Raw genomic sequence first — 13,116 nt, forward strand, 5'->3', positions numbered from 1 at the left:
CCTCCATCACCTTCAGCCAGTTTTGCATTTTCTCAATATCCGTGCATCCATCTAAAACGTTGTTTCATGGGGATATGCATATGGATTATGGTAACATGCCCAAGAAATTTCAGGAAATTCTAGTGCATGGTTTCTAAGAAATCGGTCTCCATCACCTTCAGCCAATTTTAGTTTTTCTTAAGATCTGTGCATCCATTGACCAAAATTTTTCAATGGGGAGGTGCATAATGATGATGGCAACATGCTCATAAAGTTTCAGCTCAATCCATTCTACCCTTTGGGAGATATGGACAAAACAAGTCATTGTCCTGTAAACCTACAAGATATAGAACAACACCTACAGGATTGGCAGTGAGTAGTTTTAAAGGAAATTCATAGGTAAAATAAGCTCCTCCAGAGCTTAGCATCAGCATCACCATCAAACACCTGCACATCAACATCAACTCAGCAGCAGCATGCATGTCTCTCCAACAACCATCAAGTAGGTACAGGTATGCAATATTCTTGACCTCTTCTCTCAAGCATATTATAGTTAGAAATTTGTTGTCAATGAATGAGAGATAAGGTTTCATAAGCTAAGGATGGGTCAGCAGTCTCAACTGCCTTCAACTAGTTGATTGCAGCTCACTCCTTCACTCATACAATGTTGAAAAGTCAAATTATGAAGGGTGATGATTTCAAGGAATGAGGACAACAGTTAAAAGAAGAAATTTTCGCAAAGGCCAAGGTCACCATAGCATTCCAAGCCCTCCATCCACTTCATATTCACTATCTATTCATCATTCATCCATCTCATTTCATTCTTGAAAAAAAAACAAAGAGAGCATCCTCTCCATTTTCATGAAATTTCCATTTGCAGGTCAGCAAGAAGGATGGTCAAAGAGCAAAGGAGGATCACAAAGAGATCCCTGTCACTCACATTTTTATTTTACCACTCATTACCATTCATTCCTCCACCATGTCTGTCATTTTTTCCATTCCTTTACTTCAGTTTACAAAGGGACTATGTTTCTACAGAATGATCCTGTAGGAATTACAGTGACCCAGAAATCCTATAGGAGGTGTCTAAATGGTGGAACCAGGTAGAAGATGGTTGATAACAGTGTGGAAAACCTTGCCAAACTAAAAAATATTCAAGAAATCATCTTGAATAAGGGCAAGAAAGCAAGCTAATGGTCTCAAGAAATAATGATTTTTCTTTGAAACAATATGTTTTTGGGCTTTTCTTTCTGGGAAAACTAGTTTCTTTTCAATTTTCTAGTCCCACTAGGATTGGTAGCTATCTTAGAAACAAAAAATCAAGGCAATTTGCGATTTCCTTTATGTATGATAGATAAGAGAGAAGCAAAGGGACCAACCTGGATCTTCCGCTTAACTCCTTGCTTTATTTCTCTCTCCCTTGATAGAGCTTGCACCTCTTCTCCTACTTATCCTGCTCAGTGAATACCTGTAGAGACAAAGTAACAAAACACCATCAAAGCATCTTGATCTATTATATCATAAGCAATGCAGAATTAGAAATACATTGAACATACAATAGCATTCACAAATACACGATTATATGGAGGAAAACTCAAAGAACTTTATTAATAATAGAAGGGAGAATTACAACCCAGCTGTCTGATCCAGCATCATCCTCCCAACATCAAAGCCTTCTTCACCTCATGAAAAGCAAGATCACCCAATAATACAATGCCTTTCTCAAAGACAAATTATCAACACTTCCTTTAAAATTACCAAATTCCAGCCTCTAGATCTCTCAAATGAGGGATCCATTTATAGATGTCTGCAAGGGTGTGAGTCATCTCTGGGTTTTTTAATAGTGTCATTCCACTTGTTGTTCTTGGTTCCACTTGGAGATTTTTTGGATCTCTTACTCATCCCTGCGCGAATTCAAAGAGGCAAGTGTCATAGGAGAAGTTTCTGGAAGATTCCATGAGCATCCACTGAGCAAACTGTCTCTGACATTTATCCATTCTCGCTCATCGCACCCCACAGAAGGCCTCTTCAGTATGCATCACACCTGGCTAGTGTAGAAGTTAGTATGCATCGCACCCTGACAATGGAGCAATCAGTATGGTCTAGTTTTGGTCTGTTTTGAGTGGTTTTCAGGTGGAACTTTTGGGGAATAATGTAATCAGTTGACCATGATCCTTTAGGGTATGAAAAAAAACTTTTAGGGGTTAAAGAGCCCTTGGTTTATCGACATACAAGATTGGGTTTGCAATGCCCAAATATGTCTATAATAGCTTGTCCTTACAGAGATTATAGCCAAGATTCTTAATGCAGAAGAGAGAGGCCACTAGGGCCATGGATGAGGCACAATGAGGTCACTAAGTTGCTCATAGGATGAGCAACACTTTCAGTACGGGGGATATGATGGGCCTCTAAATTAGACATAAATTAAGGCTGGTGTGTAATTTAAAACATAAATTAAGGCCTATGACCATCCTTCAGCACATTAAACCTCTATTTTTGCATTAGATAATTTATTTTTAACTTTAATATATTCATTAGGAAGGTTTATGAATAATTGAATATTTGTGCCTAATATTATTTATTTTTGTGGAATATTATGAGAATATTGGGCAAATTATGGAGATTTGGAGGAGGAGATCATTTTAGAGACTTGCTCCCTACTACTAGAGGATCAATAATAAATAATAAACTCAACAAGATATTATGGAATTATGGCACAAATTGTGGAACTCCAATGATTGAGAAAATCTAGGAATGTGTTCCACTAATCAAGGGAGTAGATCCACTAATCAAGGGATTTCGGTCGGGAAAGATTCCTCCATTCATGGGGAATTATTCTTAATCATTTTGTATAAGTACCAAGTCGAATTTGCCTCTAGGGAATGATTGAGAAAATCTAGGAATGTGTTCCCTGCCATTTAATGCAAATTCCTAGTATTGGGGACTAGATCCACTAATCAAGGGATTTTGGTGGGGAAATCTTCCTCCTTTCATGGGGAATGATTCCTAATCATTTTTTATAAGTACCAAGTTGAGTTTTCCTCTAGGGGGGGATTTTCATTAGTGTTATTGTGGAGAGAGCTTGTATTTCTGCAACTCCATTGTATTTTCTTGCGGGGATGTAATTCTATTGATGAAAATAATGAATATTGGTGTCATGTTTAGCTTCTAAATCTTGTTCTCATCCATAGGTCTCTAATTTTCCTTGGACTTTGCCATCCTAGGAACCTCAGAGCCCTTTTGTATCATTTTCTTTCCTTCTTTTCATTGCTTATTCACATGCTTCTCTAGTTTTTATTTCTTTCTATTTCTGCATTTAGTATTAATGATTTCTTGTTGTAGGATTGAGTTAAAGGGTTGATGTAAGTTCTTTTGCAAGATCAAAACCATTATTTCATCCTTGGAAAGGCTTTGAAAGTTCATAATAATCATTGAGTTGTTTGGATTAGCATTCTTATTCCCAAATCTAGATTGTTGGACCTCCTTTTTAGCAAAGAGCAATAAATTTATGCTATTTTTTAGAGAATGCTAATGAGCTTCAATAGAATTGATTCCACTTGCATTATATCACAAAAACATTCTAGTTCAATAAAAAAAATTACCCCATTTCTTTTGCACTTGATTTGGTTAGGCATTTTTTAGATTTACTAACTCACTAGTTCTCAAATTTCTATATTTTTCAACTAGTAATGTTTTTTATATTTTTTTCATGGGTTAGCAAAGGTATTCTTGAGTGATTCCAATTGGATTAGGGACCTAAGACATCCTAGTTAATAAAAAAATTTGTCCCATCCAATTTAGATTTGATTTTCTTGGTCATTAAACCCTCACCAATTTCATCATTTCACAAGGAAAGTTCTCCAAGCTTCTTGAGCAAATCCATCCATCTCCCAACTTTGGTTTTGAGTTCTAAGTCATCCTAGGTATTTTATCACTCCATTCCACCCATATACCACCTTCCCTAAGCCTTCCATCACCTCCAACACCTCACATTTTTCTCTCGGCTATATTCTGTAGGTTCACTGTAATTCCTACAAGATCATCCTGTAGGTTTCCTGAAATGGCCTGTTTTAAGGCCGAATTGAGAGAAAATCTCTAAGAAGTCACCAAAATCCTCCCAAGGGTCTCCCACACCATTCAACCATCTCCTAACCCTTCCATCCAACCTCCAAAATCCTTAATTCACCTACCATATCACCAAAGGAAATTAGTTTGCATACTTGATTTTGCATGAAAAGACAAAAAGACAAAAACAGATTTATTCTAGTCCCTTTACTTACACATTAGTGATGTTTGATGCTTCTTACTTCCATGCTTAGATAGTAGCATTTGGTTCATTATAATTTATAATTATTGCAAAGCATAATCTTGGCAGTTAATTAGGAAATGGTGTGATTTTAGCATTTGATTTCAGTCTCCTTCCTTGTACTTTTTTTCTTGCAATAGCTTAAGGTTCCATTTCGAACATTTCATTTTTTGCAATTAGTTTAGGATTTGAATTCAGTACATGCACTCCATCACATCATGACAGCAAATGAAGGACACATGGTATGCCGCACATATAGTGTCGATACCTATTAAGTTTGCACGAACCCCGGGTTGATAATTAAAGTCGGTAGCCTTGGGAGTTGTAGCATTCTTGTTGCAATACCAAGGCTCATCACTTGTCACTTTGTTGTTCCTAACTATTCTGGTTAGGGCACTTGGGCAACCCTAAACTCCTCTCGACAGTCCTCGAACATCCCTCCAAATCTACTTGTCACTTTGTTGTTCCTAACTGTTCTGGTTAGGGCACTTGGGTAGCCCTAAACTCCTCTCAACAGTCCTCGAACGACCCTCGAAATATGCTTGTCACTTTGTTGTTCCTAACTATTCTGGTTAGGGCACTTGGGTAGCCCTAAAATCCTCTCAACAGTCTTCGAACATCCCTCCAAATATGCTTGTCATTTTGTTGTTCCTAACTGTTCTGGTTAGGGTACTTGGGCAGCCTTAAACTCCTCTCAACAGTCTTCAAACAACCCTCCAAATCTGCTTGTCACTTTGTTATTCCTAACTGTTCTAGTTAGGGCACTTGGGCAGCCCTAAAATCCTCTCAACAGTCCTTGAACAACCCTCCAAATATGCTTGTCACTTTTTTGTTCCTAACTGTTCTGGTTATCGCACTTGGGCAGCTTCAACATGACTTTGTCTTAGGCATCTTCACCATGACAACGTCCTAGATATAGGGCACATAGAGCTAGGGCATCATCTTCTAGGAGCTGTGTAGATCCTTCTTCCCCATGGCAGCATCTAAGGTAGCTCTTCTTAGGGCATCATATATCTTAGGATCTATCCTCCCACCAAAACCCAAAGACAAGTGGAGAGGAAGAGATCACAAGAAGAGTGTCTACAAATGACTAGCAAGCCACCTCTTTCTATACTAAAACGTTGAACACATGTGGGTGTTATTTAGTTGTTGGCCGACCTTGACGAATTGTCTTATAACACAAGTAAATTCATAATTCCATGAATACTTATCAGAATTGGATGATCTTTAGATCAATCCTACACCTCTTGATGAGAGGGATCCAAGAAAAATATCAGCTGCCATAAATAAGATGACCCACATGGAGTTTGGCCCTAGTTTTCAATTTTAACACTCCCTCTCAACTAGGGATAACTCCATCTACTAATCCATATGTCCGACTGTAATATCTCTGCCATCAGTGCCCTACACTGCTCTGCTCTGCATTGCTCTACTTAGCTTTGCTTAGTTTTGCTTTGCTGAGCTCTTCTCTACTTTGTTCTGTTGAACCATGAAGAAGAAGAATTGATCGAGAATGTCTCATACCATTATCTTCTGACCCAAAGTCAGTTCCATATCATGAGAGTGTGTCATATCACTTTTACTAACCCGAAGTCAGTTTTATTGATCCCATATCAATATCAAAAGAGAGTGTCTCAAACCACTCATATTGATCCTAGATCAATTGGAGGTCATCATAGCATAGGGAGTTCGGTAGATATAATGATGTGTCCATCGATAGTACTACTATGGTCCCTAACCCCATTTCCCTGCTCATTGATCAGATGAGAGATACTTCCCATGAGTCCCAAACTACATGGGTAGGATGCCTCAACATGAGAACTAATCATCCTATCCCACAGGAGAACTAATCATCCTGTCTCACAGGAGAATGAATCATCCTGGCTCACAAGAGAACGAACCATCCTGTCCCAAAGTTGCCTTGAGGTATCACAGGGGAAGGTTGAGCCATTCACCCTGTACACAGTGCACAATTAGGGGAGCGTGATTCGCCCTACGGTTGTGTGTTGCTCTAGTAAGTATCCCAAGCCCCCGAGAGCTCCCAGGGCTCAATTCATGCAACATGCATGACCCTTATATGAAGGTCTCTCAACGACTCCAAGTCGTTCAGGAAAGTCACAGATTTGACCTCTCCCTGGGGCTTTGACAAAATGTCTGCGACCTGTACATCAGTCTCAATGTGATGGAGCCTCCTCGCTCATCAACTTACCATATCCTAGATAAGGTAGTATCTGATGTCTATTTGCTGGAGAAATCATCGAATACAGGATTCCTCAACAATCAAATTCCCCCTGGTTGTCACAGAGGATATGGTGGTATTCATCATGTGTACAAACAACTCATTGAACAGCTTCCACAACTAGGCAGCTTCATACGAGATCATACTTGTGGCTATGTATTTGGTCTAAGTGGTGCTTATATCAAACGACTTTTGCTTCCTGCTCATCCATAATATCGAAGCAAAACCCAAAAATAACCATCATTGAGAAGTGCTCTAATGATCCTCCACACTGCCTGCCCAATCAGCATAATCATGCAGCTTCATTTTTCTAGTAGTGTATCTCAATCCATAAGAGATTATGCCTCGAATATATCTTAGAATATTCTTGGAACCAATCCAATGAGGCTCAACCAAATATGAGCTCATCATGTTAACTACAAAACATATATCCAGACGGAAGTTCACCAAGAACATCAATGCAAATGAGTTTATGAAACTCAGAGGCATTTCCCAAATCTGGTCCGACATCACCACCATATAACTTCTGAAAGTTAAGATCCTTAAGGTAGTCATGGGCTTGCAGTTTACCATTCAACATACGGAATCCAACTCCCTCTTACTTCTACAAGTGAGAGAGTATGCATAAGTCAAAAAGAGGTTGTTCTCAGAAGGTGCTTGTATGAGAGGTCCATCATCCACAACCTTCAAACAATGGTTTGGGTCGGCTTCATTCTTCAGCTTCATTTTATAGCTATCAATCCTCTCATATCAAACCTGGGGTGATTTGCTTCAAGCCATAAAGGGCTTTCTTCCACTTGCACACATGAGATTCCCGATCATGAATCTCAAACCTTCTCGGGTTGTTCCAAACCTGTGGACCTGCCACATGAGGGGAATGGTCCCCTCATAAGATTTTCCTTCGATACATCTCAAACATGTACCTTCAGGCTCCTTTTGAATTCACGCATCCCTATCATCATCTGACTCACAAACCTCTGGTGCTACGTGTCAACTAACAGGTTCCTGAATGGACTTCCTGCAACTTGATACAAATTGCCAACCCTGAACCCATGAGTAAAAGAATCTTTGAAAATTCTATTTTAAAACACATACCTTTCCATCGATGAATGCCACCCTGCAACCTTTGAATTCAATTTCTGAAATGGACACCAGGTTATTCTTGTGATCAGGTACATAAAAGAGATTCTATAAATGAATCGAGTTACCCTCGTTCAATTGAGGGTTAACATCCTTTTCGGGATAGGTGGCATTGGCTCCAAGTATAATCCCATGAATGTTTTCATCTTTACCAAATTAGAGAGAAAGCACCCTTCTATCCAATGGAGTGCCTTGAAGCAGTACAATCAAAAATCTAGATTTCTAAAGAATCTAAAGGAGAGGGCCAATACAAGATAACACTTATTTATCTTATCAGAAACAACATTTGATTCTTAATACCTGGGGTTCCTTTCTTTCTTGAAGAGTCAACAATTTCCTTGATGACCTGCATTGTCATTCTTCTGATCATTGAAGATGTCCCTGGACTGATTGTTATCATCATCAAGTGAGGTTTCCCTACCATTCAGACGTTCCTTCGCATAATGGCATCTGCCTTTCCTTAGATCTGGACTTCCCATTGAAGTGATCTTTAGGTAGGCCATCAGAAACTTCTGCTACGCCATTTTGATAATATTCTCTACTTCAACTTCACCCTTGGTGAATTAGAAGAGGGATGAGGAATCCATTGATCCTTTTTTCCTTTCCCAACTGTCTTTGGTGATTTTATTTCACTCTTGCTTGGCCTTTGTCTTCACCTGACCTTTGATACCATGTTAATTTTAGGTATGTTCTATGCTAGAGCAATTTATTTCAATTTTCACAGTTAGCTCAATATCTTTTCTAGATTAGAAATCACATCAACATTAAAGTAAACTGCAGATAGAACATAAATATAAATCACAGAAGACAAGCCAATACAAGAGGACACAAGATGTGCCACTAGCCAAGGACAAACCCCAATGTGGGGAAACCCTTGATCAATTCTTCTTATATGTTCTTCAAAAGTTCAGCAGAGAGAGAGAGAGATGGTACATTTACATTAGAAGTCAACACTTTGACTTATTTAGATAAAAGCATAGATCATCTCTATGAAGATGATACGTGAGATCAGTTAAAGACATGCTACTTCAGCTGACTCTCTAAGGTGACTCCTTCACCTATCATTGTGCTACTTCTCGTCATCATGTTGCACCTCACCGTGCTGCACCATGTTGCACCCATCATCACAATGTTGGACCTCATGTTGTTGTTGTCCTAGTGTTAAGCACTATTGTACCTAGTGCCATGGCTACACCATGTTGTCACCCATGTTCTTGCTGCACCATTGCTGCTTTGTGTCTTTGTTGCACCAAGTACTATACTGTTGTCCCAATGTAGCTGCAACACTGTGCTTGATGTTGTCCATGCTTTACCATGCTACTGTTATCCATGCTTCTTCTTTTTGTCCAATCTTCACCATGCTTGCAGCTGTCTCAAGCTTCTTGTTGTTGTTCATGCTTCACCATGCTTGCATCTTTCCCATGTTTCACTATGCTTGCAGCTGTCTCATGTGTCACCATGTTTGCAGTTGTCCCATGTATTAGCTTGGTGTCCCTTGCATTGCTTGTTGCTTTCCAACTGTTGCATCTAAACATGTTGTTCCATGCACCTTATTGCACCATGTTGTTGCATCCATCACATCATTTTGCACTCCTTTGGGGTATTCAACACTCCATGTTAACCCAACACGTGGCTCCCACAAGCTGCTCCAAATCTAGTCAATATCCTTGACCCAATGCACCTCTAACACTGCTCCAAATCTACTTGTCACTTTGTTGTTCCTAACTATTCTATTTAGGGAAATTTGGTAGCCATAAAATTATCTCAAAAGTCCTTGAACAACCCTACAAATATTCGTCGCTTTGTTGTTCCTAATTGTTCTAGTTAGGGCACTTAGGAAGCCCTAAACTCCTCTCAACAATCCTCGAACAACCCCCAAACTATGCTGTTATAGACATTTTGGGCACTGCAAACCCAATCATATATGTCCATAAACTAAGGGCTTCTGAGTCCCTAAAAGTGTTGTTTCATTCCCTAAAGGAAAAAGGTCAGCTGATTACATCATCTCCCAGAAGTTCTCCACAGGAAACTGCTCAGAACTAGTCAAAACTGGACCATACAGGCTGCTCAGTGCTAAGGGTGCGATGCATCTCACCTACCCAGTGTAAAAGGTGTGATGCATACTGGAAAGCCCTTCTGTAGGGTGCGATGGGTGAGAATGGACAAATGGCAGAGACAGTTTACGAGGTGGATGATCATGGAATCTTCCACAAACTTCTCCTGTGACACTTGCCTCTCTGAATTCGCCCAGGGATGAGTAAGAGATCATCAATATCCAAGTGGAATCAAGAACTATCAGAGAGAAGACACTAATCAAAATCCCAGAAGCTAACTCACCTCCCTGCAATCATCTATATATGAATCCCTCATCCCAGAGATCCAGAGGCTGGAATTTTGTATCTTGTAAGGAAGTGTTGTTGGTTTCCTAGTAGAATATTATAGTGTTGGGTGATCTAAGCTTTTCATGAGGTGAAGAAGGGCTTTCATGCTAGGAGGATGACACTGGGTTAGATCAATGGGTTGTAATCCTCTCTTCTAATATTTATATCAATAAATCTATTCAAGTTTTCCTCCACATTCTTGTATGTCTGATAGTATATGCATTTCTGTGGTCAATATATATCTAGTCCTATATTGTTTATGATTGTAGATTTTTGCACTTTGAAGGTATTATGTTGCTTTGACTTTACAGGTACTCTTTGGAGCAGAGTGGTCAAAGGAGAAGCGGCAAAGACCTGTCGGTGAGGAGAAGGAACAAGCAAAGAACCGAGCGAAAACGAAAGTAACTTTAGTCTGTTTGTTTCTAAGATAGCTACCCGTCTTAGTGGGACTAGTAGCTCTGCATAGACACTAGGTTTCCCGATAACAAAATGGCAACTCCACTGGGGATAGAATAGCTTGTTTTCTTGTTTATACTTGTTTGCTTTATAAAATTACAGACAGAGCCTGAAACAAAACAAGCGCTCAATCTTTTTGTGTAATAATCCCTCAGGTCCAAAAAGATTAAAATATAGAGGAGGGATAGCACTCCCGGTAGCTTTAACGAGCTGGAGAGGCCAACTGCTCAGCAATCTTTTCATATTTTACGAGTCAGATGAAAAGAGCTTAAAGGAGACTCGTTTTTTGAGGAACGAGTGATAATTTCAGGTAGCAGCTGATTCCAGGTAAAGTTTGGAATTTCCAATCACGACAGTGTCACAAGGATGGCTAACAGAATCACTCTTCACAGCTGTTCCTCAAAAGGGGTAAACAATCAAATGGAGGTGAATGATCGGCTAAAACAGAGTGAAGGTGATGATGAGAACACGACCAAGGCTCAGGCACTGATGATAATTCATTCACAATAGTTATTTACCGAAAATTGGCTCATTTTTTAATGAGCTTAAACTCTGGGGGAAACATTTTCTCATTACTTAGGTTTAATTTTTAACGAGCTTAAACTTCACATAAAAACTGCTCGTGCCAGTCGTACAGTAAGGACATCTCATCGATAGATTTCATTTTTATGGAGCTTGCACCTTTCAAAGCTTTGCTCCATATCCTTTCTTTATGTAAGTCAGGAACGACCAATCTTATGAGTTTAAAGGGTTTGAGAATCTACAAACTAAGAAAATAAATGGTCGCTCTTCACTTGCATGAAAAAAGGTTTGCATGCCCCCAGGTATAGTGAAGTAGAGTTCTGAGGTTACCCCTCAATTTGCAAACAAAAAATTTTCTTTGTCAGGAAAGGCCTACCTTTTACAGGTTACCCCTCAATTTGCAAACAAAACATTTGTTCTATTAGGAAAGGCATACCTTCTAACAGAGGTATCTTATCCAGTCTAATCCCATTTTCCTATATGGACGGGTGTCGGACTAGTCATATATCCTTCACAGAAACCTACCCTATAACCAGAGTTTTCCTACTGAAGCAGACCAAGGTGCATGCCCCCTGGGTTTCAATCACGACTCCCTAATTACTCGCGTTCTTTAGGTGGACGGACTGGAGGTTGATGAGATTTTCCTTGCATGAAAAGACCATTCAGGGATGGTATTTGACCATTTGCCATGTGTGATCCAGGGAACAAAAGCTGGTCTATGAGCTGGACCACTCTGCCTTCATGCGGAAAACACATTACTCGAAAGAGTGAGGAGACAATGGCTCCCATGCAATAAATATAGTCACGCCCAAGGAGTAGATTGTAATCTAAAGGCCCTTGGACTACCATTACGTTCATATACACGGTTTTCCTTCTCAAAGTTGTAGGCACATTTGGAAGGATCCCTAATGGTTGATTGGTTCCTTTGTTGAAGCCTGTTATATTTCTCATCTCAGGCATAAGTGTTGGCAAACCAAGCACTTTCCAAGCAGTTGAGGAAAGGATACTCACAGAAGCCCCTTCATCTATGATAGTACCGACCATGACCATTCTGTAAGCTTGTACAATGATTCAGAATGGTACATTAGACGGTAGACGGGGTCTGCCCAGGAGATTCCAATCGAAGGAAACCACTAGGTTTCTTGGAGGTGGGATCGAATAGACGACCGGATATGACTCTGGTGAACTTCCTTCCTGCGATAAAGGAACGGGTAGATTGCCCCCATTTTCATCGGTGTCTGTGTTTACGAAAAGAATTTGAATGGTTTCGTTCTCATTCTCTTCGATGATTGTATCATCTGAAGATGGACCTTCCGAAGACAAGATCAGGTCTACTGCCGCCTCAACCTTTTGACTTTTGTCTGGTATGGATTCAGCAGGTTTATCTTCAATTATAGATGCTTCGATCGACCACAAAGTTGTGTCGGTCGGATTTTCAACTAGCGATGGACTCGGCAAGAGTTTCTTGTGTTAGAAAATTATATATTACGGAGCAATGGAACACATAAAATATTGCAGAAATATAAACACAGAAAATGCACAAAACAAGAGAGACACAGATATATGTGGTTCACCAAGTTTGGGCTACGTCCACCCCCATGTTGGCATTATGATACATATGTTGTACTTGATGGCAACATACTCATCTCAGATAATAAATTATAGTGTAGAGAAAAGTTCACGCACTTATATGCAGAGAAAAGTTTATTTCATGTACAGAAAAGTTCACGCACTTTTATGCAGAGAAAAGTTTATTTCATGTAGAGAAAAGTTCACGCACTTTTATGCAGAGAAAAGTTTATTTCATGTAGAGAAAAAGTTCACGCACTTTCATGCAAGGAAAAGCGCGTATATGTTGGAGAACTTACCTTTGGTCCATGGTAGTTAGACCTTGGTATTTGAACCTATGAGGAAAAGCGCGTATATGTTGGAGAACTTACCTTTGGTCCATGGTAGTTAGTCCTTGGTATTTGAACCTATGAGGAAAAGCGCGTATATGTTAGAGAACTTACCTTTGGTCCATGGTAGTTAGTCCTTGGTATTTGAACCTATGGTTTTGGACCATGGTACGCACTTTCATGCAAGGAAAAGCG

The sequence above is a fragment of the Pinus tabuliformis genome, chromosome 4_1 (assembly GCF_031772625.1).
Source record: "Pinus tabuliformis cultivar Carrire ecotype Pingquan chromosome 4_1, CPIR1, whole genome shotgun sequence".
NCBI lineage: Eukaryota > Viridiplantae > Streptophyta > Pinopsida > Pinales > Pinaceae > Pinus > Pinus tabuliformis.